The following is a 27513-nucleotide window of genomic DNA, read 5'->3' as shown; positions in this document are numbered from 1 at the left end:
AAGCAACCCCTCTAAATACGCCACTGTATCAGGAGTGCAAAGTGCTAAAAGTTGCTGCTTAGGCCACAAAGTAAATCTGTATGTGAAAAAAACTATTGCAAAAGAAAATCATGACTGGTATTACAAGGAGAGAAAAAAAAATGAGGACATGGTAAAAACGCGAAGAAAGCACTTGTAGCTCTATGTATGGTTGTAGCTCGGAAAATTTTACATTTTTTGATATGTTTGCTAGATCTCAAACACTACGCATAGTTCAACAATTTGGCACGTTTTTGTTTGTGTTCAGTTGTGCAAAAGCTTGCGAGTGGCATTGTTCCATCTATCGAGCTTCATGATCATTGCCACGTCTATAGGGTGGACAATTTATTTAACATCCGCTATAACAGACAAACCAAAAGAGAGAGAAATGCGAAACTTTGCACGAAGCAAGTATGAGGAGGGAGGGGGTCATCTATGAGTGTATTAAACAGAAAGACCCAACAAATAGTGTTGCCAACCCAATATAAATTTATATTTTTTAAATGGCATTACGTCAGATTATTACTTATTACAAATTAAAGTGTCAAACGTATACTTAAAATATCACTTTTATTATTCAGTGTTGCAAACTAAGGATGTTATATTATCACAAACATCCAAAGTTCGGAAACCTCTAACGCAAATACACCAAAACGGAAATGCTGCACAGGATAATGCACCTCGAAAGTACTTCAGTGTTGGATACCATGGTCATAGTATGACTTCTTTCGATTTAATAGGAACGAAGTTACCAGGCCTTGAAAATGTTAATTTTTTTGAATGCCTCTCTTTCAAACAAAAAATGCTCAGATACGTATCTTATCTAGTTACTTGCATGGTTTGTAATGGAGTTGTAAATTATTTTGCCTTTTACAGCACTTCGATATCTCAAAAATTTCGGAGATATTATAAACACTGTTCAAGTTTGCAACACTGCAAACATCATGTAATTGCGAGAACTTGTTCTAGTTACATATACCAAAAGTTATTACTGTAATGCTATGGAAGAGAAGGGAAACAACAAATTATTTTAAATATTTTCAACAAATACTTCATTTTAAGCAGGATAGGATAGATAGGTGTAACCCAACCTTGTGAACAAAGTAAGTTCCGTAACTGGGATTGGATTTCAATGATACTTTCCTGATACACTAAATGTCTTAATACCGCTGTCCAATGCGACGTTGGGTGTCGTGGGTGCAAGGCAGAGCTAACCCCCTTACCATATAAATGTGGCAATGATCATGGGGCTAGAAAGACGGAATAAACGCCACTCTAAAGTGTTTTTCACAACTGAATACAAACAAAAGTGGACCTAATTGCTGAACCACGCGTAGTTTTTGAAATCTAACATGAAACATATCGAAAATTTTAAATTTTTCTGGCCTATGACCATCGTCATGCAACTGCTTTATTCTCGTTTTTACCATGTCCTTACTTTTTTCTTTATGTAATATCTGTCATAATTTTTTTTGCAATAGTTTATTCACATACAGAACTACTTTGTGGCCTAAGCATCAATTTTCAGCACTTTACCCTCCTGAGATACTACCCTCCGATAATGACATCGAAATCACAAATTTCAACATTCGGATCCACATAAATCTATGGTGCCAAGAGTATCATAGGTGTGGATATTTCTGGAGACTCTTTATATACAATAGTATTTAGCACAACATTTATGAACCCTTCACTTTATGCTGATCCAAATTTCAGCCCCTTTAAAAGTGTACTTTTCTGTACTTTTTCTAGTGGTTTCATGTATTGGTTTGTAACCCTGCAGATTTATTTAGAAGCAAGATTATATATTCTCCGTACACCTCCGTCTCTTCTCTAAACATTCGTCTTTGTTTGGTATTCATCTGATTCGTACCTCCTGAGCAACTGTATCGTAAACGCTTGCAAATACAAAAAATGACACTCAACCGACAACAAAAATGGCAGCCCTTCAGGAACATTTGCACATACGACAACGTGAATAGTGTTTTTGACCTTCTCATACACAAGTTTCATCACACTCCAATTTATATCATTTTCGGAGAAAGTTGAGCAACCATTTTCCATGTTTGGACCACTTCAGATGGATTGACCCTTACTTATAAGCGTGAACGAAAACATCACAGCATGCTATTTCCCGAGCACGAGAGACAGTGCTGCTGACGATCCTGAACACTTCCGACAACACACCAAAGAATTCCATGTTCACTGCTATCAAGATTTAATGTTTGCCTACTTTGAACCAATCATAAAATCAGAGCATATGAATGGAAAGATTCGGTTGAGTATGTGTCTGGAAATTTCACCCTGTATAGAATAGTCTATACACCCACTGAACATTAACGAAATATGCATATTTGGATTGTGTATGTGTTACTTCTTTTACGCTAATAAGGGCCAGCATCTACAGTCTCGAATCGAAATAGAGGCTCTTGAAATTTGGCTTTTCGGCGATTTTGGACAGACCTATCTCTGAAACTATGCAGTTTTCGCCATAGATCCATATGAACTTTTTCTCTTATTTTGATGTGGGGATTTGTCGGTATAGTTCATTAATACTCTCTCTCTCTCTCTCTTTCTCTTTATATATCAATGATCTTGCACCTCTAAGGAAAACCAAAAATGATACTTCTTGCGTGACACCACAAATACGGCGCTGTAATCAAAAGAAAAGAAATAATCTCGTTTATCAGTTGAGATTTATAAAGCAGAAGCCTCCTCAAGGAAAATGCGAATTTGAAATAACAAAATCTTAAAAACTTTAACTAATACGGACAATGATTAAATATTGGTTTTCCTGAGTTACAGGTAATTAATCAGATAGTTTCTATCAGCATAGAGTGACAAGAATTATAGTAAATTTTAAAACAAAATAATGAATCATGTATTTAATTCAAAAGGTGTTCTTCACTTCTGTTAGAATGAGTACTGTGAATGTGTGTAGAACAATAGAAGCCTTTCCACATCATTTATAACGGTTCCTTTAATTATTGAGCCATGAAAATACATCAATTTATTTTTTTGCACTCTTGGTTTAATAAATATATAAGAGAAGGGTACATTTTACTACCACACAAATTTTCAGATGACTGCTTCATTTACTCAATCCTTCTATTTATATTTTGTTGTCATGACAACGACATCGAGATTTTGATTACATAAAAACATTTGAATAATCTTTTTATATTAACCTTATAACTATATTATTTCTTTTTCTTTCTCTTTTTCTAATAGTCGATTCAGCCTAGTACCTATTTAAAATGCATTATGGCCCAAATTTATAAGTAAATAATAATTTACAAGTAAAAATATACAACATACGGTTGTATATTATGGTGCTCGACGGACTTTTCTTTTTATTCCATTATTCAATAAAAAGAGAAAGAACTCGGGACCGTTAACCTTTATATACTTCTTAAGTGCCCCTCATATATACAATATCTCGCATATCATAGTATACAAGTATTTCCTTATTTTTACAGAACAAATATTATTATTATATCTCTTCATAATCGTCGATTATAAGGCACAACAAAAAATACGATCAATATCCTAATTCAAGTCCATTATAGGCCATAAAGAGGTTAAATAATTAACATTGGGCATAATAAATGAAGGTGTTAATATACATGTATTTTAGGCATTTGTAATCAAAAAACTTGAAATGCACACAATTTCATTATTTTAAACAGAAAGTAATTACAACATGGATATATGAATGAAAGTATAAATTAAGATTGAATCCTTGATAAACATTTAAAGTCCAAGTTCTTTGGAAAACATATAAATTTGATTTTCATTACCCGTAATTCTTCCATAAAATGCTTCATATCAAATTTGTATAACTGTCATTACTTTCACATGTTTACACTAAAAATATCTTCTTTTATTTTTAACATTAATATTATTGGCGTAAAATTCGAATAGAACGAGAAAATAAAAGTAGTAATTGTTTAAATATGAAGTTCTTATAGAAAACATGAATTATTAATTCAATATATATTCTCGCATTACAAAAATGCTTTCGAATATACTCTATAACATGAAACACGAATAATACGATTAATATTGCGTTTTGCAATCATAGGAAAACACATGACTAGTATAAAATGCAAATATCAAATAATACATGTAAGTGAAATATTTTAGAATTAATTCGTTTGATACCAGTGTGTTACGAATATTTATATGTTCATAGAATTCAAACAAAGTATAAATAACAAACAAAATCATAACGGTATTTACAGTGAAATGAAATAAGAATCAATTAAACATATCCTTTCGGACGCCCCTACATTAGGTTAAGTTACGTGACCAACGAATTCGTTTAAGTTGCCTTGAAAGTCTTAAACCGGAATACAGTCTTGCGAATTATTTACATCTACAGTCCTTGTTTCCTATTTTGAGAATTGTTGCCATCTGTGAAATTTCTATGAAATCCAATTCGAATGAAATAAGATCTAATGATTATATGCTTCATAAATGTAGTACAATTACTATTACTGTTGCTACTAGGATTAGGTTTGGTTATCTTACTGGTAAAATTTTGTTCAGTTCTTATCCGTTTGACTGGTGACGAAATATCATGTCTTCTAATAGGACTGTACATATTTTCCCCTCAATATTCACGGTAATTTGTCCTACTACGGTTTCTGTTCCATGAAGTCTTCCTCTGGTCATCTGATATCTCTCTGTCCTGCTTCTTAGAAATAAACTCATCGCTGTCAGGCGAATAATTTTTATCTGACTTGCTTCCTTTTCTGTCAACCCATTCTTCTCTTCGCCGATCGTTTTGATTTCCATTTTTGTATCTTGTTCTCTTTCCTTGGAACTTATCTCTCCGTTTGCGATCGCGTTCATCATCTCTGCTTCCCATAGTTATTCTCGCAATATTATTAGAAGTAAGTTCTTTGCTTCCATTTGCTTCAAGGATTTGCAAAACTGGAACAGAATCAAAGCACTGTAATTTACTGTTTGTCTGTGAACTATCATTGGATGTAATTTTGTGACAAATTCTGGAGTCATGCTGATTCTCTTGGGAACAACCATCGTTCTCCGCATTCTCGTTGTTTTGATCCATTGCACTCAGCTCTGTATGATCATTAAATGTAACTTCAACTTCTGCAGAATTTGGAATCTCGGGTAACCTATGTACTATCATGACCATTTCTTCATCATAATGCTCGAACTTAACTGCAATTTGCTGATTCATTTGACTTAATTGCTGTTGTACTTGTTCCCATTTGCCGTCGTTACATTGCTGCAATTACTCTAGCTTTTCATCAAAATGTTGTGCTTGTAGATTCATTTTTTGGCGTAACTTCTGTGCTTGTAGATTCATTTTTTGGTCTAACATCTCAAACTGTGCATCACTTCTTCGAGCTTGATGTCGAGCTTGGTCCTTAATTTGTTGTGATATCTCTCTTAAGACGTCTATTAGGTTCTTTGGAGAATTTCTTTCAGTCTGGACGATGTGATTATCAGTCGCTTCACTATCCGTAACACTAATATTTCTCTTTATTATTTTTCCACTTCTCATAATAGTGAGATTGATGTTGGGCTCAATGTTGATCGTTTTACTATTCTTCTAAACGATACAACTTCTTTTCTCACTCTCGGCGTTTCGGCACCAATTTATAACGGTTCCTTTAATTATTGAGCCATTTAAATACATCAATTTATCCTTTTGCACACTCAGTTTAATAAATATATAAGAGAAGTGTACATTTTACTACCACACAAATTTTCAGATGACTGCTTCATTTACTCAATCCTTCTATTTATATTTTGTTGTCATGACGACGACATCGAGATTTTGATTACATAAAAACATTTGAATAATCTTTTTATATTAACCTTATAACTATATTATTTCTTTTTCTTTCTCTTCTTCTAATAGTCGATTCAGCCTAGTACCTATTTAAAATGCATTATGGCCAAATTTATAAGTAAATAATAATTTACAATAAAAATATACAACATACGGTTTTATATTATGGTGCTCGACGGACTTTTCTTTTTATTCCATTATTCAATAGAAAGCGAAAAGACTCGGGACCGTTAACCTTTATACACTTCTTATATGCCCCTCATATATACAATATCTCGCATATCATAGTATACAAGTATTTCCTTATTTTTACAGAACAAATATTATTATTATATCTCTTCATAATCGTCGATTATAAGGCACAACAAAAAATACGATCAATATCCTAATTCAAGTCCATTATAGGCCATAAAGAGGTTAAATAATTAACATTGGGCATAATAAATGAAGGTGTTAATATACATGTATTTTAGGCATTTGTAATCAAAAAACTTGAAATGCACACAATTTCATTATTTTAAACAGAAAGTATTTACAACATGGATATATGAATGAAAGTATAAATTAAGATTGAATCCTTGATAAACATTTAAAGTCCAAGTTCTTTGGAAAACATATAAATTTGATTTTCATTACCCGTAATTCTTCCATAAAATGCTTCATATCAAATTTGTATAACTGTCATTACTTTCACATGTTTACACTAAAAATATCTTCTTTTATTTTTAACATTAATATTATTGGCGTAAAATTCGAATAGAACGAGAAAATAAAAGTAGTAATTGTTTAAATATGAAGTTCTTATAGAAAACATGAATTATTAATTCAATATATATTCTCGCATTACAAAAATGCTTTCGAATATACTCTATAACATGAAACACGAATAATACGATTAATATTGCGTTTTGCAATCATAGGAAAACACATGACTAGTATAAAATGCAAATATCAAATAATACATGTAAGTGAAATATTTTAGAATTAATTCGTTTGATACCAGTTTGTTACAATTATTTATATGTTCATAGAATTCAAACAAAGTATAAATAACAAACAAAATCATAACGATATTTACAGTGAAATGAAATAAGAATCAATTGAACATATCCTTTCGGACGCCCCTACATTAGGTTAAGTTACGTGACCAACGAATTCGTTTAAGTTGCCTTGAAAGTCATAAACCGGAATACAGTCTTGCGAATTATTTACATCTACAGTCCTTGTTTCCTATTTTGAGAATTGTTGCCATCTGTGAAATTTCTATGAAATCCAATTCGAATGAAATAAGATCTAATGATTATATGCTTCATAAATGTAGTACAATTACTATTACTGTTGCTACTAGGATTAGGTTTGGTTATCTTACTGGTAAAATTTTGTTCAGTTCTCATCCGTTTGACTGGTGACGAAATATCATGTCTTCTAATAGGACTGTACATATTTTCCCCTCAATATTCATGGTAATTTGTCCTACTACGGTTTCTGTTCCATGAAGTCTTCCTCTGGTCATCTAATATCTCTCTGTCCTGCTTCTTAGAAATAAACTCATCGCTGTCAGGCGAATAATTTTTATCTGACTTGCTTCCTTTTCTGTCAACCCATTCTTCTCTTCGCCGATCGTTTTGATTTCCATTTTTGTACCTCGTTCTCTTTCCTTGGAACTTATCTCTCCCTTTGCGATCGCGTTCATCATCTCTGCTTCCCATAGTTACTCTCGCAATATTATTAGAAGCATGGTGGAAAGACTACAAGGTGGTTGCATGCGCATGTCGCCTGGAGCGCTGTCGTGGCTGTGACGTCATCTGGTTTGCAAGAGACAACGGGAAAAGGCGCGGCTTTAAGTGACAAATGGAAATTCTCTGTTACTTTGTTCCGTTAAATGATATCAAGTATGCCTAACTGTGCAGTGTACGGCTGTAGTAATTATTACAGAAAAACTAAAAGAACTAATATAAGATACTTTAGATTTCCTCAAAAAGAGGGGAACGTCTCCAGAAATGGATTTTAGCTTGCAGGCGACAGGACAAAATAAACCTAAAATATCGTAAGTCTTACATAAAAGTAATAAATAAATGCAATGTTAAATGAAATTATAAGAAAGCGATTTCATTATGTAGTTTCTTTTTAGTATTAATAGTATGTAATAATACTATATAGGGCTACAGTAGCTTGTATTGATTCTGCATATAAAAATCCAATAGTACGATTTAAAAAGACGAACTTTGAAGTAAGATCCGGATTCGAAATCTTGAGGGAGGGGAACCGACTGAGGTTATCAATTCTATCATTTCCTTCTACATAAGATATTGAGACAAAATTTTCCCCACAGAGGCAGGCATGTAACTCGAGAGGGGAGGCACGATGATCTAGGAGGCTTACCTCCCTGGAGTTACGCAAATGGAGAGCATTGAACGCGTTAAAGTAGTTAAGGTCCCATTTCATTCTAGAGGTCTGCATTCCCTGTAGTCTCGGTGCTAAAACGGGACGTTGCACTTCAAATTAACTAACGAATGGAAGGTTCGTAATAACGATTAACGGTTGCAAAGATATATAGCAATGTATTAGGTCAAAAGAATAAAGTATTTACCTACCATGTCAGGGCGACATTGTCGGAATATTTTTACACTCAGATTTTGAAATTTTTGTTCATTTTAATCATAACTTTGGATAATTACATATACATATTTAGGGGCCCCTACAGAATTACAAAATTAAGAATAACTGCAGTAAATTTAAAAATATAGTAGATTCTTAACCAATCAAGGAAGCACGGTGGCTCAGTGGCAGAAGGCTCACTTCTGGTGCAAAGGGTACTGGTCCGCTTCTCAGTCAAGTGAGTTTGTGGTGGATATCATTGTGTCCGTGAGTTTCTCGGGGTACTCCCGCATTCTCATTCCACCAAATTCCACATAATCATTCACTTGCATTTATCTTTTGTCTTCTTTAGTCCACGGGACAGAAAAGAGAAAACTTATCAAGAAAATTAAGAAAATTATGTAATTTTATGGTTTATATGTTTTCTAATCTAGCTGTAACACCCCTACATCGTCTTCACCTACGCCTAGTACTTTGTTTCTTGCTTGAAATAGTCAAGTTGCAATTTCTTTGTTTGAGGTCTTTGTATATACATATTTATTTCTAAATATTTTTAGAACACAAAAGTATATATGACGTTTTATTTCGTACAAATGTTTCATAATACAGTTTGTTATGGCGTAAATTTTGACACTAATATTCAGAGAACTGTCAGTTTCACCAAACCTTTTGTTTAAATTCAAATTCTATAAATAAGCGATCAGCGACTTCAAATAAGATGATTTTTTATAAACCAAAAATAAAAACAATGTTTAAAATATTAAATATGTGCGTCCCTGCTCAATAAAGTTTTTAACCTCCCCTGAGATTCTGACGAAACTTACGTGGGAACAACCTCTTCCAAAAAACTGTCCAAGCATAACGAAAAATATACGTACGTGCATTTCTATTTACGAAAACCATGAATTCTCCCTTGAGATATTCTCAAAATTTATATGGGGTCATCAGTAAAGAATTCTCTTTCAAGCGAAATAATAATAATAGTTAATCAAAACCGATCAATGTGTTACGAAAATATACTTGAGCATTCATAAATATATAATAATGAAATGCATTAACGACACACTGTGTTATAAACTATTCAGACCTATACATACTCGAGTGTATTACTTCAGATGTTTAAAAGAGAAAAGAAAGAAAGAGAAAGCAGAAAATGTAGCGAGCAATAGTTGCTTGTTCAAGCTTCAAAGTTGTTTAATATGAACTGACATTGCTGTTTCTTATGCTATTATAAATATCTTCCTTTGAATTCACTTAGCTTAAGCATTGATCACATTACGTTTATGTAATTATTGTTTGTACTAAAATTTTTACTTTGTTGAAGATCACTATAAATAGAAGAGAAGTTTGCGTGTAAGATACCAGCGAGCAAGCGCTTGTTAAAAGTTCATTTGACTCTCGCTGGCCACGTCTGCGACCAAAATGACGTCATGCGCCAGAGCAACAAGAATGTAGCACTGCATTGCATCCACCTTGTAGTCTTTCCACCATGATTAGAAGTAAGTTCTTTGCTTCCATTTGCTTCAAGGATTTGCAAAACTGGAACAGCATCAAAGCAGTTACTGTTTGTCTGCGAACTATCATTGGATGGAATATTGTGACAAATTCTGGAGTCATGCTGATTCTCTTGGGAACAACCATAGTTCTCCGCATTCTCGTTGTTTTGATCCATTGCACTCAGCTCTGTATGATCATTAAATGTAACTTCAACTTCTGCAGAATTTGGAATCTCGGGTAACTTATGTACTATCATGACCATTTCTTCATCATAATGCTCGAACTTAACTGCAATTTGCTGATTCATTTGACTTAATTGCTGTTGTACTTGTTCCCATTTGCCGTCGTTACATTGCTGCAATTACTCTAGCTTTTCATCAAAATGTTGTGCTTGTAGATTCATTTTTTGGTCTAACTTCTGTGCTTGTAGATTCATTTTTTGGTCTAACTTCTGTGCTTGTAGATTCATTTTTTGGTCTAACATCTCAAACTGTGCATTACTTCTTCGAGCTTGATGTCGAGCTTGGTCCTTAATTTGTTGTGATATCTCTCTTAAGACGTCTATCAGGTTCTCTGGAGAATTTCTTTCAGTCTGGACGATGTGATTATCAGTCGCTTCACTATCCGTAACACTCATATTTCTGTTTATTATTTTTCCACTTCTCAAAATAGTGAGATTGATGTTGGGCTCAATGTTGATCGTTTTACTATTCTTCTAAATGATACAATTTCTTTTCTCACTCTCGGCGTTTCGGCACCAATTTATAACGGTTCCTTTAATTATTGAGCCATTTAAATACATCAATTTATCTTTTTGCACACTCAGTTTAATAAATATATAAGAGAAGTGTACATTTTACTACCACACAAATTTTCAGATGACTGCTTCATTTACTCAATCCTTCTATTTATTTTATGTTGTCATGACGACGACATCGAGATTTTGATTACATGAAAACATTTGAATAATCTTTTTATATTAACCTTATAACTATATTATTTCTTTTTCTTTCTCTTCTTTTAATAGTCGATTCAGCCTAGTACCTATTTAAAATGCATTATGGTCCACATTTACAAGTAAATAATAATTTACAAGTAAAAATACACAACATACTTTTGTACATTGACTAGTATCTATTCTTGTTCTCCCGTGAGCCATCCCAAGTTGAGATTATATCTTAACGTGGTTCGCAGGAGAAAGTTATACATCAGAATGTTGGTTTTAAAAGACATCGGATTCGGTCTTGTGATCTTCAGGTTTTCCAAGTATTCTCCATGCCATTATTAGGCTATATTGCCAAGTCGACTCACCTAAAACTGAAATAAGTATGTTTAATATAAGCTTCAAAAGTAAATAAAGTTTTTAATTCTAACTCCGAATCTCTAAATTTTATGTGACGTAACCACTTTCAGGTTATTTACATTTTTGACGGGTGATGATATTACAATCTTAGAGTAAACCAGGATGTCTGGTATTTCAATTTTCAAAAGTTGGCAACCCTAGCTCTTAAACATCAAATGTGAAAACTGAGGCAATATTTTTCAAAGATTCGTAGTACCTCATCGTTGATTTACTTCTAAATGCTTTCCTTTGATCTACGTATAGCCACATTGCAAATGGCCACATTGCAATGAGAATATATATATCTTTTGATATATTTGGAAAGAGGGATTTGAGTTTTCTGTAGTAGAATGAGTCATTATATTATTATTATTAAAATTAATAATAATAATAATAATAATAATAATATTTAGCACTGCATCTGGGTTATTTGTAAATAAATAAATATAGTTTAAAATATCGTTAGTCTGTAAGATTGTAACTGTCTTTGTGTCACTTGATTAATGAGAATAACAAATATATTAATTCATTATGAATGAAATCCATATGTAAAACGGAACTCTACATTGAATTTTGACACACGACTAAACGACAGACGAAATAAAGCAGTGGTAGAGCGTTAATCTCTGATGCACAGAATATAGGTTCGATTAATTTATAGTATGTCGTGGATTTAATCTTTCTATATTTTCTCTATGTTCTTCCGTTTTTTTAAACCTCATCATTTATCTTCTTCAGCAAACAGCGTATAATGAAGGAATATTAAATTAACGATGCAATTTAGTTTCAAAGCAAAATATTAACTATGAACATTGACCAACGTTTTCAACAACAAATTATGAATGTAAAACATCATCATCAAACAACTGAGTGCTTTATCTTTGTAAGCCCTGTCGTTCAAAAGCCGAACTCTTAGTAGTAAACCATAAGTTCATTTCGATAAAGTTTGACAATTATTAGTTTTGTGGAAATGTCTACGTGCACATTATGAGAATATATATATCTTTTGATATATTTGGAAAGAGGGATTTGAGTTTTCTGTAGTAGAATGAGTCATTATATTATTATTATTAAAATTATTATTATTATTATTATTATTATTATTAATAATAATAATAACAATAATAATAATATAATAATGCTACAGCTTGATATTTCATAGTTATACATTAAAATCGCTTATTAAGTGCACATAAAGAGTGTCATTAGTGCATAAATATGACAAGAATTTTAAAGTAAATGAAGTCCCACCCACACAAAAGTTGTCTGTTTCACCAATTTGAATAAAGTTGACGTTGATCGCAGTGTAAAATTTTTTGAAGATATCATAAATCGAATTGAAGGTGATCCTACTACCCCTTTTCAGCATTGTGTTCTCTTATGTAGCCAAACTTCAGCTATCTGGTTACGTTAATAGATACAATTGTAGACTTCCTTCTGATACCAATTCTCACAGGTCCATCGATACACATTCACACTATCCTGACAAGTTGCATATTTTGGCCGGAGTGATGAATTTATTTACCCTCTTTTTCATTAATGGCAATTTGAGTCTTGACATTATAAGAATCCAATAGATTTATCAATCAGATTTTAAGAGAGAATCTCTCCCAAACATGGTCCCAGTAAACTATTGTAGGACCGCACTACAGTGTTCATTTGCTGTTATTTCTGAACACTCAATTTCCTCAATGGTGAATTGGCAGAATATGTGAGAATAATTTATCCACTCCTCCTGATTTATCGCCGTCTGACTATTTTATCTGGGGACACCTGAAAACCTATGTCTACCAAATAGTGCCAAGCACTTGGAATGATCTTTGTCAAAGAGTAATTGATGAAATTGCACTTATTGAATTGAACGTAATCAAGAATCCTGTATTTGGCTTTAACCATCAAATTGTTTATGGTGAGGTGGCAAAATGTCCCCAGAAGGTTCGGGCATTTGTGAAATATCTGTTACACTGACTGTAATAGATATCTGCAAAACTCATTGACAACCGTATTGAGTTTTCGTAACCATTTGGTTACACATGTTTTGATCTTGCCTATTGCGTTTGAAGACTTATTTTTAGGTATTGTTCCTTCTGGTTATTTGTGTACATGTTTTCCACGATCCAGAGAAGCTATTGCTTCCTGGTGACAACTCTGGTAAATTTTACGCGGAAGGTAGTCTGTGGATATATTGTTTTGCAAGCAGTGCCGGAAACAGACAGAAAATATAGTGAACCGTTAAGGGTTAAGTTAACGAAATCACCTGATTGTAATATGCAAATGGATTCACGTTAATTAAGCATTTCAAAAAGAAGCTGAAGCTAGTATGTTCATATAGTTGTTTCCCGGGTTACACTATTAAAGTAAGTAGAGTTATTTATTAGTTTATTCGTATCTTCAGTCGCTCAGAATTATGAGTATATAATTGTAAAATCAAATGGAACATATTCGTTTGAAAACTATTAATAGTGGTATTTTAGTTGCAAATATTTCTCGATATATTAGTAATACATAGTTATTGGTGATTACAGCGTCATCTAGGAATATGACAAAACTAAATACTACTTCAAGTACTTTAAAATGTACATCGCTCCGATCGCAGAATTTCGGTCGGTAATAAAAGTAGAGGGATTCTATTTGAAATTTTAAAGTTGGATCTCGCCTTTACCCTTAGGGAGTGCGGGCATGTTCGTTTTGCCATAATTGAATAACTGTTTTTAAAATTATTAAACCCGTATTTCGTGATACTTTTTAAAATTAGAGATGTATTCTCGAGACATTTTATTATTCTGACTTTCTGTGACACCTCTGAACGTTTCTTGATCCAGGCATAACAACGTTTATAGCCTATACGACTTGGTAGAGAGGGACAGCAAAGAAGGTGATGAAGCAAGGAAGGTGAGCGTGCGTTTTCATATGTAAACCTTTAGCCTCAATTTTATATGTAAAACAATTTGCTGAAAAACACTTTTGATATAATTAAGTACATGAAAATGTATATTAAATGAATACGCATTATCATGCATCACGTGTTGATTCATGGATAGGAACAGAAAGATAAATAACAGGTTAAGAATATCTGGCAATTATTAATGAATAACATGCAGTGCAGGGCACGCCCATGGGGGTCTACCGATTCCGGATACCCCTAAACTTCCTAACGGAACACACTTTCGTATAGTTTCTCAATACAAACAGGAGTAGAAGTAGTGATGGGTAAATTCCCGGGAAGATATTTTTCGGGAATATTCCCTGGGAAGATTCCCGGGAAGATTTCCAAAATTTGAATTTATGCGGGAATTTATGTACAATCAGATAGAAAAATACATTCTATTACTATATTATGATTTCAAAGTTGAATTAATTTTTATATCAGTGCATATTATTACTGATGTCCACAGAGGATTGTTTAAAATGTATATTCTGATCGGTACTATGTTACTTTATTAACACTTTATTTTATTTAGAGAGTACGCATAAATGTATATTTATTTACAATATGTTCTATCAATTAAATATGTGTGAAAAAATTATATACTAACAGTTTAAATTTATATGTAAATGGATTTGCTCAACTTGACTCTATAACTGATATACTAACAAATTTATAAATGTTATAAACCAATTAGGTTCGGTAAATGCTGGAAGATACCTGTCTCACCAAATTATCTACATTGGCGCATACATTTTTATGTTCACAAAATTTGCAAGATACTTACTTATCTTTATATTTTAGCACGTAACATTGCCATACACGACCTTTCACTCTACCTATTTCTCGAAATTCCACACAAATAACTCACATGTAAAAGAAGTCCGAGTACCTCTTCAGAAATTCGAGTCAGAGAGAGGAGACAAACCGACGTCTATTACTAATGGCGGTTCAGGGTTTATTAATAGTACTTCATCTCTATTTCTATAATTCTAAATTACTTTACAAAATGTTTCCTTTTCATCATTCGTAAATTAGTACTTTGCTAATTTTGGCTGTTATTTAGCATTGGGGGTCAGCTTTTGCACCTACTTTTTTTGCGATATTCTATTCCGATCCGGTTGTTTTATGGTTTCATACGTTAAACTACGTTACCAAAATTAAATTCAGACAGAATTGCAGAGCGAGGGTTAGCGAATGAAGGCGGGTTAGAGCCCCGCATGACACGTTGTTTTCTGTTTTCGTTACCAACAATTCACTTTATTTTCTCACATAAATCACTTCCACTTACCTTTCCGTTCTATACATCCCCTACTGACTTACAAAAATATGTTCGATACTTTCTTGACTACTTGAACATCAGTATCAACTCATTTCTTCCGTAAATCATCCTACTTTTTACTAGTTTTGGCCCCCCATTCTAAACAATTACCTTACTTTTTAGTGCAAATGGAAATGGAACTTAAAAAATCATATTCCTAGTTACATAAAATACCATCAAATAATTTTAAATATTTTAACCTCTAAATTATTTAAAAGCTACAAGTAAATCATAATATATTAAAATAAAGTAATTAGTCATATGGTTCTTATAATTTGGAAGATAAAGTAATGAAATGGAAATAAATTCCTTCCCGGGAATTTATAGACCAGGGGAAAAACCTGGGAATATTCCCATTTTTTAAATTCCTTCCCACTGGGAATATTCCCACTGTCCATCACGAGGTAGAAGTACGAGGAAAAGCGGGGGACGCTGTGCCCCCAACCTCGAAAAGTATTGTACGGCGTTCCCCAGTTCCTAAAAAAATTACAATGGGCGAAGATAGGCAGGTTAACGGCGTGACGTATCGTCCCCTCACTTTTTTCAGATCCACTTTTACCCCTGAATAAAACTATAATTGTTTAACAGAAAAACGATTGATATTGCGTGAACATTTGATCTCACACTTCATCTGGATGCTTTCTCTTTCAATAATCAGCAGTTCTATCAGCTTTTCTGAAAATATACGAGGAAGAATTTTACAATTACTTATTGCTTTTTTTTCGAATACAGAATATACTGATTTAATAGCATGCGTAGTCCTGCCCCCCCCCCATCACGCAATTCTTCGAAAACAATTTCAATCGTTTGTACTTCGTTTGCTCCCATTTGCTCCGCAGTAGCTGCGTTTGCTCCCTTACCGTTCCCGAGAAAATGGAACCTTAAAGTGGGGAGGGGGCAGAACAACGTCGTCCCAGACCACCGACCCAACGAAAAATAATCGCTGAGGGGAACTGATGTTGGCATTCGTTTCTATTTCGTTTGCTCCCATTTCCTGCGCAGTTTCTACGTTTGCTCCCTACCGTTCCCGAAAAAATAGAAATTTAAAGTGGGGGCCAGAACAACATGGTCCCAGCCCCCCACCCAATAGCAGAGAAGAACGGATGGTGGAATTCGTTTGTACTTCGTTTGCTCAAATTTGCACCGCAGTTTCTCCGTTTGCTCCCCTACCTTTCCCGAAAAAGTAGAAATTTAAAGTGGGGGGCCAGAACAACATGGTCCCAGCCACCCACCCAATAGCAGAGAGAAACGGATAGTGGCATTCGTTTCTACTTCGTTTGCACCCATTTGCTCCGCAGTTTCTCCGTTTTCTCCCCTAACGTTCCCGAAAATATAGAAATTTAAAGTGGGGGGCCAGAAAAAGGTGGTCCTAGACTCTCGAATTGAAAACACTCAGAGGCAGGAACAGATGGTCGCATTCGTTTGTACTTCGTTTGTTCCCATTTGTTCCGCAGTAGCTGCGTTTGCTCCCTTACCGTTCCATAGAATATGGAACCTTAATGTGGGGGGGGGCAGAACAACGTCGTCCCAGCCCCCCACCCAACGAATAATAATCGCTGAGAGGAACTGATGGTAGCATTCGTTTGTACTTCGTTTGCTCCCATTTGCTTCGCAGTTTATACGTTTGCTCCCCTACCGTTCCCGAAAAAATAGAAATTTAAAGTGGGGGCTAGAACAACATGGTCCCAGCCACCCAACCCAACGAAAAATGGTCGCTGAGGGTTAACTGATAGTGGCTTTCGTTTGTACCTCGTTTGCTTCCATTTGCACCGCAGTTTTTCCGTTTGCTCCCCTACCGATCCCGAAAAAATAGAAATTTAAAGTGGGTTGGCCAGAACAACATGGTCCCAGCCCCCCACCCAATAGGATAGAGGAACGGATGGTGGCATTCGTTTGTACTTCGTTTGCTCCCATTTGCTCAGCAGTTTCTACGTTTGCTCCCCTAATTTAAACTGAGGGGCCAGAAAAAGGTGGTCCTAGACCCTCGAATTGAAAACAGTTAGAGGCAGGAACAGATGGTCGCATTCGCTTTTACTTCGTTTGCTCCCATTTGTTCCGCAGTATCTCCGTTTGCTCCCTTACCGTTCCCGAGAAAATGGAACCTTAAAGTTGGGGGGGGGCTGAACAACGTCGTCCCAGCCCCCCACCCAACGAATAATAATTGCTGAGGGGAACTGATGGTGGCATTCGTTTGTACTTCGTTTGCTCCCATTCGCTGCGCAGTAGCTCCGTTTGCTCCCCTACCGTTCCCGAGAAAATAGTAATTTAAAGTGGGGGACCAGAACAACATGGTCCCAGCCACCCACCCAATAGCAGAGGGGAACTGATGGAGAGCATTCGTCTGTAATTCGTTTGCTCCCATTTGCTCAGCAGTTTCTACGTTTGCTCCCCTAATTTAAACTGAGGGGCCAGAAAATGGTGGTGCTAGACCCTCGAATTGAAAACAGTCAGAGGGAGGAACAGATGGTCGCATTCGTTTGTATTTCGTTTGCTCCCATTTGTTCCCCAGTAGCTCCGTTTGATCCCTTACTGTTCCTGAGAAAATGGAACCTTAAAGTGGGGGGGGGCAGAACAACGTCGTGCTAGCCCCCCACCCAACGACAAATAATCGCTGAGGGGAACTGATGGTGGCATTCGTTTGTACTTCGTTTGCTCCCATTTGCACCGCAGTTTCTCCGTTTGCTCCCCTACCGATCCCGAAAAAATAGAAATTTAAAGTGGGGGCCAGAACAACATGGTCCCAGGCCCCCACCCAATAGCAGAGAGGAACGGATGGTGGAATTCGTTTGTACTTCGTTTGCTCCCATTTGCACCGCAGTTTCTCCGTTTGCTCCCCTACCTTTCCCGAAAAAGTAGAAATTTAAAGTGGGGGGCCAGAACAACATGGTCCCAGCCACCCACCCAATAGCAGAGACGAACGGATAGTGGCATTCGTTTGCACCCATTTGCTCCGCAGTTTCTCCGTTTTCTCCCCTAACGTTCCCGAAAATATAGAAATTTAAAGTGGGGGGCCAGAAAAAGGTGGTCCTAGACCCTCGAATTGAAAACACTCAGAGGCAGGAACAGATGGTCGCATTCGTTTGTACTTCGTTTGTTCCCATTTGTTCCGCAGTAGCTCCGTTTGCTCCCTTACCGTTACCTAGAAAATGGAACCTTAATGTGGGGGGGGGGGCAGAACAACGTCGTCCCAGCCCCCCACCCAACGAATAATAATTGCTGAGAGGAACTGATGGTAGCATTCGTTTGTACTTCGTTTGCTCCCCTTTGCTTCGCAGTTTATACGTTTGCTCCCCTACCGTTCCCGAAAAAATAGAAATTTAAAGTAGGGAGGGGGCAGAACAATATGGTCCCAGCCCCCCACCGAATAGCAAAGAGGAACTGATGGTAGCATTCGTTTGGGCTTCGTTTGCTCCCATTTCCTCAGCAGTTTCTACGTTTGCTCCCCTAATTTAAACTGAGGGGCCAGAAAAAGGTGGTCCTAGACCCTCGAATTGAAAACAGTTAGAGGCAGGAACAGATGGTCGCATTCGTTTGTACTTCGTTTGCTCCCATTTGCTCAGCAGTTTCTACGTTTGCTCCACTAATTTAAACTTAGGGACCAGAAAAAGGTGGTCCTAGACCCTCGAATTGAAAACAGTTAGAGACAGGAACAGATGGTCGCATTCGCTTTTACTTCGTTTGCTCCCATTTGTTCCGCAGTATCTCCGTTTGCTCCCTTACCGTTCCCGAGAAAATGGAACCTTAAAGTTGGGGGGGGGCTGAACAACGTCGTCCCAGCCCCCCCCCACCCAACGACAAATAATCGCTGAGGGGAACTGATGGTGGCATTCCTTTGTACTTCGTTTGCTCCCATTCGCTGCGCAGTAGCTCCGTTTGCTCCCCTACCGTTCCCGAGAAAATAGTAATTTAAAGTGGGGGACCAGAACAACATGGTCCCAGCCACCCACCCAATAGCAGAGGGGAACTGATGGAGAGCATTCGTCTGTAATTCGTTTGCTCCCATTTGCTCAGCAGTTTCTACGTTTGCTCCCCTAATTTAAACTGAGGGGCCAGAAAATGGTGGTGCTAGACCCTCGAATTGAAAACAGTCAGAGGGAGGAACAGATGGTCGCATTCGTTTGTATTTCGTTTGCTCCCATTTGTTCCCCAGTAGCTCCGTTTGATCCCTTACTCTTCCTGAGAAAATGGAACCTTAAAGTGGGGGGGGCCAGAACAACGTCGTGCTAGCCCCCCACCCAACGACAAATAATCGCTGAGGGGAACTGATGGTGGCATTCGTTTGTACTTCGTTTGCTCCCATTTGCACCGCAGTTTCTCCGTTTGTTCTCCTACCGATCCCGAAAAAATAGAAATTTAAAGTGGGTTGGCCAGAACAACATGGTCCCAGGCCCCCACCCAATAGGATAGAGGAACGGATGGTGGCATTCGTTTGTACTTCGTTTGCTCCCATTTGCTCCGCAGTTTCTACGTTTGCTCCCCTACCATTCTCGAGAAAATAGAAATTTAAACTGAGGGGCCAGAAAAAGGTGGTCCTAGACCCTCGAATTGAAAACAGTCAGAGACAGGAACAGATGGTCGCATTCGTTTATACTTCGTTTGCTCCCATTTGTTCCGCAGTAGCTCCGTTTGATCCCTTACTCTTCCTGAGAAAATGGAACCTGAAAGTGGTGGGCCAGAACAACGTCGTCCGAGCCCCCCCACCCAACGAAAAATAATCGCTGAGGGGAACTGATGGTGGTATTCGTTTATACTTTATTTGCTCCCATTTGCTCCGTAGTTTCTACGTTTGTTCCCCTACCGATCCCAAAAAAGTAGAAATTTAAAGTGGGGGCCAAAACAAAATGGTCTCATTCCCTCCACCGAATAGCAGAGGGGAACGGATGGTGGGATTAGTTTGTACTTCGTTTGCTCCCATTTGCTCCGAAGTTTCTCAATTTGCTTTCCTGCTTTTTCCAAGAAAATGGAACATTAAACTGGTGGTTTAGGAAAACGTAGTCCCAGCACCACGAATTTAAAATAATTTCAAAGGGGAACGGATGGCGATATTCGTTTGTACTTGGTTTGCTTCACGGTAGCTACATTTACTCCCTTACCATTCCCGATGAAATGGAACTTTAAAGTGGAGACTAGAACAAAATTGTCTCAGCATCCCACTAAAATAATCATAATGTCATAGGGGAGCGGATGGTGGCATTATTTTGTACTTCGTTAACTTCGATTTGCTTCTCAGTTACCTGGGTTGCTCTCCATTAATATGTTGTTTTTAGTAGTTTGGGTGTTACCCTTGTGAACCTGCCTCCACCCCCCACCTCTCGGTACAAACGATTTCCGCGTATCAAAAAAAGTTTTTCGTTTGTACCGGTTTGTACCGCAAATATTTTTGTTTGTACTGTACTGCAGTGTGAGAAATTAAGAAAACGAAGTGGGGGGCCAAGTTCACGCAGCCCCCCACATTGTCCTAGGATTGATTTAATTGGCTCATTTGAAAGATATTCGTTTGTACCGGATTCTACCGTAGTTTGTTTCGTTTGTACCGTTCTGAATTATGAAAAATTAACGAAACAAACTTGTGGCCCAGATCACGCAGGCCCCCAAATCACTACTTAATACACCGGGTACACATGGTTATTGTACGGGTACTTGGTTAGTAGCGGAATGTAAGACAATGAGTTTTAGTTTGATCTAGATTTAGGTTTGTGGGTTAAACTGGGCCGCACAGCTTATTTTTCATTAAAATTCACATCAAAACGGTATCACTCGACGTACAACAAAAGCAGTGCTCAAAATAAATAATTCTGAATATTATAATAACGCGAATGGACTACGAAGCAAACAATTTGAATTCTATACAAATGTATTAGCAAATAATTACGATTTAATTATAATTACTGAGAGTGAGCTTTGTGGTGGTATACACAACGCGGAATTGTTTGATTGAAGATATACCGTATTTCGCCACGATATGAATCTTGAACTGACTAGGAGGGCTAAAGGAGGGGGAGTTGTTCTAACTGGGCTGCACGTGCCCTCTGTTTATAATATTGCTTCATATGATAGGGGATTTGAATGTGTAATAGCAAAGATAAGAATCAGGTCATCAAATGTATACGTATGTGCTGTTTATATACCACCGGATTCAAACATGGCTGTTTATGAAAACGTTTTTCAATTCTTTGAGGGCAACATTTCTGTGGGAAGTGCTGTTTTGTGTATTGGAGATTTTAATATTCCAGAAATAACAGGAGTGGCACTTTCTTTTGAGCATTCAACTGGTACTTGTAAAAGTTTGTATAATTTCATGAGCTTGTTTGGTCTAAGTACATATAACAATGTTGGAAACGAAAATTATCATACATTAGATTTAGTAATATCTAGCATAGAAGGAGTGGAAGTTGAAAGAGCAGAAATGTCATTGGTGTTTGAAGATCGCCATCATCCGGCACTGGTAATCTTATGGTCATATAAACGACCACCAAAAATGAAATCCCAAAATAACTTCCAGGGTTACAACTTTAGAAGGGCTAACTTCTTAAAAATGTATAATGATTTATCAAATGTGAATTGGGACTGCCTTAAGCTTTCAAATGATGTTGATGTTGTAGTAGATAAATTTTTACGAAATACTCCATAACGTTTTAGGTGCAAGTGTTCCTCCTAAGAAACTCACTAACCAAAATTATCCGTGCTGGTTTACGGCTAGTATCATTAAAAAACTTAAAGCAAAATCATACCATCACGAAAAGTGGATAAGTGGAAAGGGGAATATTTCATTTCACAGAGAGGAGTTTCGCAAAATGCGCAGGGAAATAGAACTAGAAATATAGCAAGCTCTTAGAATGTTCATATTAGAAACGAAAAATAAAATAGGCACAGATCCTTGTTATTTCTGGAACTACATTAAAAGTAAAACTAAACATATTTCAACTGGGTTTCTTGCCTTTAATGGTCAGGAATTAAAAAACACCAACGATATTGCTAATGCGTTTGCTAATTATTTTCGGTCAGTATACTCAGATGTCGGTGCTAAATATAGTACACAAAATCACACTCCTGACAAACCAGTATATGATACATTAGATCTGTTAGTTCTCAATGAAATAAAAATGGAAGAAGTAGAAGAAGCGATAAGAAAATTGAAGCCAAAAACGTCGTGTGGTTCAGATGGCATACCACCTTATATACTAAAAGGTTGTATGGACATTCTTAAATATCCCATACATATTATAGCGAATATCTCAGTAAAGACAAGAATTTTTCCAGAAAAGTGGAAAGAAACCATAATCTGTCCGATAGCGAAGGCCAACGGAAATAGAGATATAGGTAAATTTAGACCCATATCAGTATTGTCACCATTTTCAAAGGTATTTGAACAGATTATTTATCAACGTGTTCTAGATCATGTGAAACCCGTGCTATCGACCTATCAACACGGCTTTGTACTAGATAGATCAACATCCACGAACCTGTCCATCATTACTAACTACATCTCAACGGAGATTGATAAAGGTAATAAGGTGGATGTAATCTATACTGACTTTTCTAAAGCCCTCGACCTAGTGGATCATGACATTTTACTAGCCAAACTAAACTCTTTCCAGTTTTCTCAAGAGTACAAACAGTTAGTATCTTCCTACTTAAGTAACCGTAGGCAATCAGTTGTTTATAAAGGGTGCATCTTTGAAAAGTTCAATGCTTTGTCAGGAGTTCCCCAGGGCTCAAATCTCTGACCGCTTTTGTTTCTCTTAGCAGTGAATGATTTGCAGACTAGAATTAAACATTCTAACTGTCTTCTATTTGCAGACGACCTCAAAATATATATTAAGGTAGATTCAATTGAGGATTGCGAGAAAGTACAAGACTTAACTAACATTATGGAATGGTGTAAAAAAAATTAAAATGAATGTAAATAAATGTAACTTCCTACGTTTTACACGTAAGAGTCGTTATGTAGACTATACTTATTCGATTGATGGGACAAAATTAAGCTCTCCCAAGTATATCAACGATCTTGGAATTTTCTTTGATCAAAATTTAACATTTAAGCATCATATGGAAACAGTAACGAGCGAGGCTTATATAAACCTTGGTTTTATCATGAGGCTAGGTAAAGACTTTCGTAATGATTTAACTTTAATGAAATTGTACTTCACTTACGTTCGGTCAAAATTAGAATATGCTACTGTTGTGTAGACACCAAATATGCAAAAATACTGTGATATGATTGAGGGAATACAGAAAAAATTCCTAAGACTTCTAACGTACAGGAAAACTGGGCTTTACCCGAAATATGAATCTTACAGAGAGTTACTGGAAAATTATCAACTACCCACTTTATACGAAAGAAGGAAATATGATGATCTAATATTTTTATATAAATTAATACATGATAAGATATACTCTATTGACCTGCGTTCGTTGCTTTGTTTCTAAGTCCCATCAACCAGAACGAGGATAGGAAACACATCTACGTTTTATCAAAGAAAGGCAAGAACAAATATCCTTCGGAAATCTCCTATGTGGAGGATAAGCACTTTCCACAATGAGGTTGAAAAAGACTTCAATATTGATATATTTAGCATGTCGGAAAATGTATACAAAAAACAAACAAGCATGTTTTGGAAACGGCATATAAAGATCACATGTGCTAAAGACAATATAAATGTGTATTTTTAAATTGTCTTATTTGTAATGTGTATTTTTTTTTAATTATTTGTGTATCTCTCTGTTTTGTATGATTATGTATTTCGTTGTCAAAGACAACACAATAACTGGGCCTAGAGCCTGTTGTGTTGTGCTTGAACTAAAATAAAAATTAAAAAAATAAAATAAAATATTTTTACCCGATATGTACAAATTTGTAACGTCAAAATTAAAGTTTGTACCCTCATCAATTTCGAAAATGATTTGATTTTTGATAACGGGTGGAGCAGAGCCGCACAACTCTTTTACTTTCTAATTCGAATCAAAATGGCACCATAAATTGGTACCCCATTCTTACCAATTTGTACCACCAAATTAGAACTTGTACGTACACCAATTTCGAAAAATTTTAGCTTTGATGGCGGTTCAAACTGGATTGCACAACTTATTTTTCTTTCAAATTCGAATCACAACGGTACCAGAAAATTGTACCCACTATGCGCCCACTTGTACCACGAAAATTAGAATTTGTACACACTACTTATTTTGACAAAATTGGGATGTAATGGAGGATCAATATGACGTCAACTGGCCTACACAACACATTTTATTTCAAGGCGAATGAAAATGGTACTAAAACTTTGTAAAGAATATGTACCAATTTGTACCTCCAAAATTATGATTTGCACCTTCACCAATTTCGCGAGAATTGAATTTTTAATGGCGAGTCAAGTAGGCTTCCATACTTTTTCTTCCCAATTCAAATCAAAACGGTACCAGAATTCTGTACCCAATGTGTACCAATTTGTAACACCAAAATTAGAATTTATATCCCAAGAAACTTCGTGGAGCGTGGCAGCTCACGTCAGACAGAATTTTGTTGGTAGGTCAAACTTGCCCACACAACTTATTTTTGTTTCCAATTTTAATCAAAATTGTTCAAAAATTTGTACCCGATATGTACAACTTTTTCAACAAAAATTAGAATTTCCAGCCCCACCAATTTCGAGTAACTTCAATTTTTGATGGCGGTTCAAATTGACCTACAAACACTTTCTTTCCAATTTGAATGAAGAACCTTACAAAAACTTTTAACCATTATGTACCAATTTGAACTAACAAAATAAGAATTTGTACCTTTACCAATTTCGAGAAATTTGAATTTTTGTAAGGAGGTCAATCTGGCGAGCGCAAAACTTTTTTCTTCCCAATTCGAATGAAAACTGTACCCAAAACTTGTAGCCAATATGTAACAACTTGTATCACCAAAACTAGAATTTGTACAACAATCAATTTCAAGAAATATGAATTTAATTGCACGTCAAACTGGCCGGCCAACTTATTTTTGTTTCAAATTCGAATCAAAACCTCAACAAAAACTTGAACAAAATATGTACCAATTTGTACCGCCGCCATTAGAATTTGTACCCCCACTAATTTCGAGAAATTATAATTTTTGGTGGCGGGTGAAACTGGCCCGCATAACTTATTTTTCTTTGCAATTCGAATGAAAACGGTACCAATAATGTGTACTCGATATGTATCAATTTCTACCAATAAAATTATAATTTTTACCCTTACCGATTTGGAGAAATTTGATTTTCAATGCTGGAGCCAACTTAACGTCGAAACTTGGCTCGCGCAACACATTTGGTTTACGAATTCGGATTAAAATGTTACCAAAAGCTTGTGCCAAGTAAGTACCAGTTTGTACTCTCAAAATTAGAATTTCCAACCTTACCAATTTCTAGAAATTTAAATTTTAATTGCAGTCTTCCTGGGCATGGCAATCCCTTTTTTTGTATTCAATCAAAATAGTATTCGATTCGAACGAGAACGTGCAACCAAATTTCCCCGCAATTCATAAAAGCAGAACGGAAAATTTGCTTATGATTTGCATGAGCAAAATCATGTACAAATAAAGATTAGAAATTGTTATTCAACGAACGGAAAATTTATCACCAAGTCAACTCTTCCAGGTCAAAGGCTTATTCAGAATTCATATGAAAATTGTCCAAATTTTTTAAGACAATTTGTAACAAAAAAAATTTACATTGTAGCTGCACCAATTCAATAAATCTGAAATGCTTACTCAAATATGTGTATCTATTTGATCTCAAGGTAAACCAGAGAAACGCATTTTTTTTTTTTTAAATTTGACATCACTATTTCGCAAATGAATTTGTTACTATTTCCATTAAACATTTTAACTCTAGAGTGTATTATTAATGGTAACTGAATTTGTAAAAATTTGTATAAGCAAAATTAGAACTTAGACTTTGAATTCGAAACGGAGATATGAGTGGATAGAGATGACTTCACAGAACTGATCCTCTGAATGAGTTCTATAATAAAAATCAATATAACAACTTCCCAACAAAAGTTCAATTTTCTCAAAAAATTTTCGGGGTACAATTTCTAATTTTTGTGGTACAGATTGGTGCATATTGGATACAAGTTTTGGTAGTTTTTTCCTTCGAATTGAAAAGGAAAATAGGTTCTCCAGCCCAGCCTGACGCGCCATTAAAAATTCATACTTCTCGGAATTTGTGGGGGTAGAAATTTTAATTTTGGTTGTAAAAATTGGTATATATTGGGTAAAAATTTTTCGTTCGAATTAGAAAGAAAGTGAAGTGCGTTCCAGCTTGACCCGCTAACAAAAATTCAAACGTCTACAACCTGGTAATAGTTCAAATTCTTATTTTGCTGGTACAAATTGTCATATATTGGGTACAAATTTTTGGTACCGTTTTCATTCGAATTGAAAAAAAAAATATATGTTTTGTGGATCAGTTTGACCTGCCATCAAAAATTCAAATTTCTCAAAATTGATGGCGGTACAAATTCTAACTTTGATGCTATGAATTGATACATACTGGTACAAATTTTTGGTGACGCTTTGATTCGAATTGAAAGAAAACAAACATGTGCGGGCCAGGTTGACCTGCCATGACAAATTCAAGTTTCTCGAAAGTCATATGTATCCTGTATTTCAAAACTTGATTAGAATGTTTGCTTGAATTGGGACCCCAGTTTGTTCCGTTAATTTAACATAATCTACGGTGGTAAAAACGAAACAAACTACGGTACAATCCGGTACAAACGAAAATCTTTCAAATGAGCCAACTAAATCGTTTGTACAACGTAGTGGGGGGCCAGGTTCACACAGCCCCCCGATTTTGTTTTCTTAATTTTTCATAATCTATTATGGCTAAAATAAAACTCTTCGTGTACTAACCAAGTACTTTTATGTAGCATACAAAAATCATGTGTACCCGGTGTATTAAGTCGTGATTTGGAGCCTGTTTGATCTGGGCCCCCATTTTGTTTCGTTAATTTTTCAT

This window comes from Thermobia domestica, chromosome 11, assembly GCF_964235325.1.
Source record: "Thermobia domestica chromosome 11, izTheDome1.hap1.1, whole genome shotgun sequence".
In the NCBI taxonomy this organism is placed as follows: domain Eukaryota; kingdom Metazoa; phylum Arthropoda; class Insecta; order Zygentoma; family Lepismatidae; genus Thermobia; species Thermobia domestica.
This window is presented reverse-complemented; position numbering follows the sequence as displayed.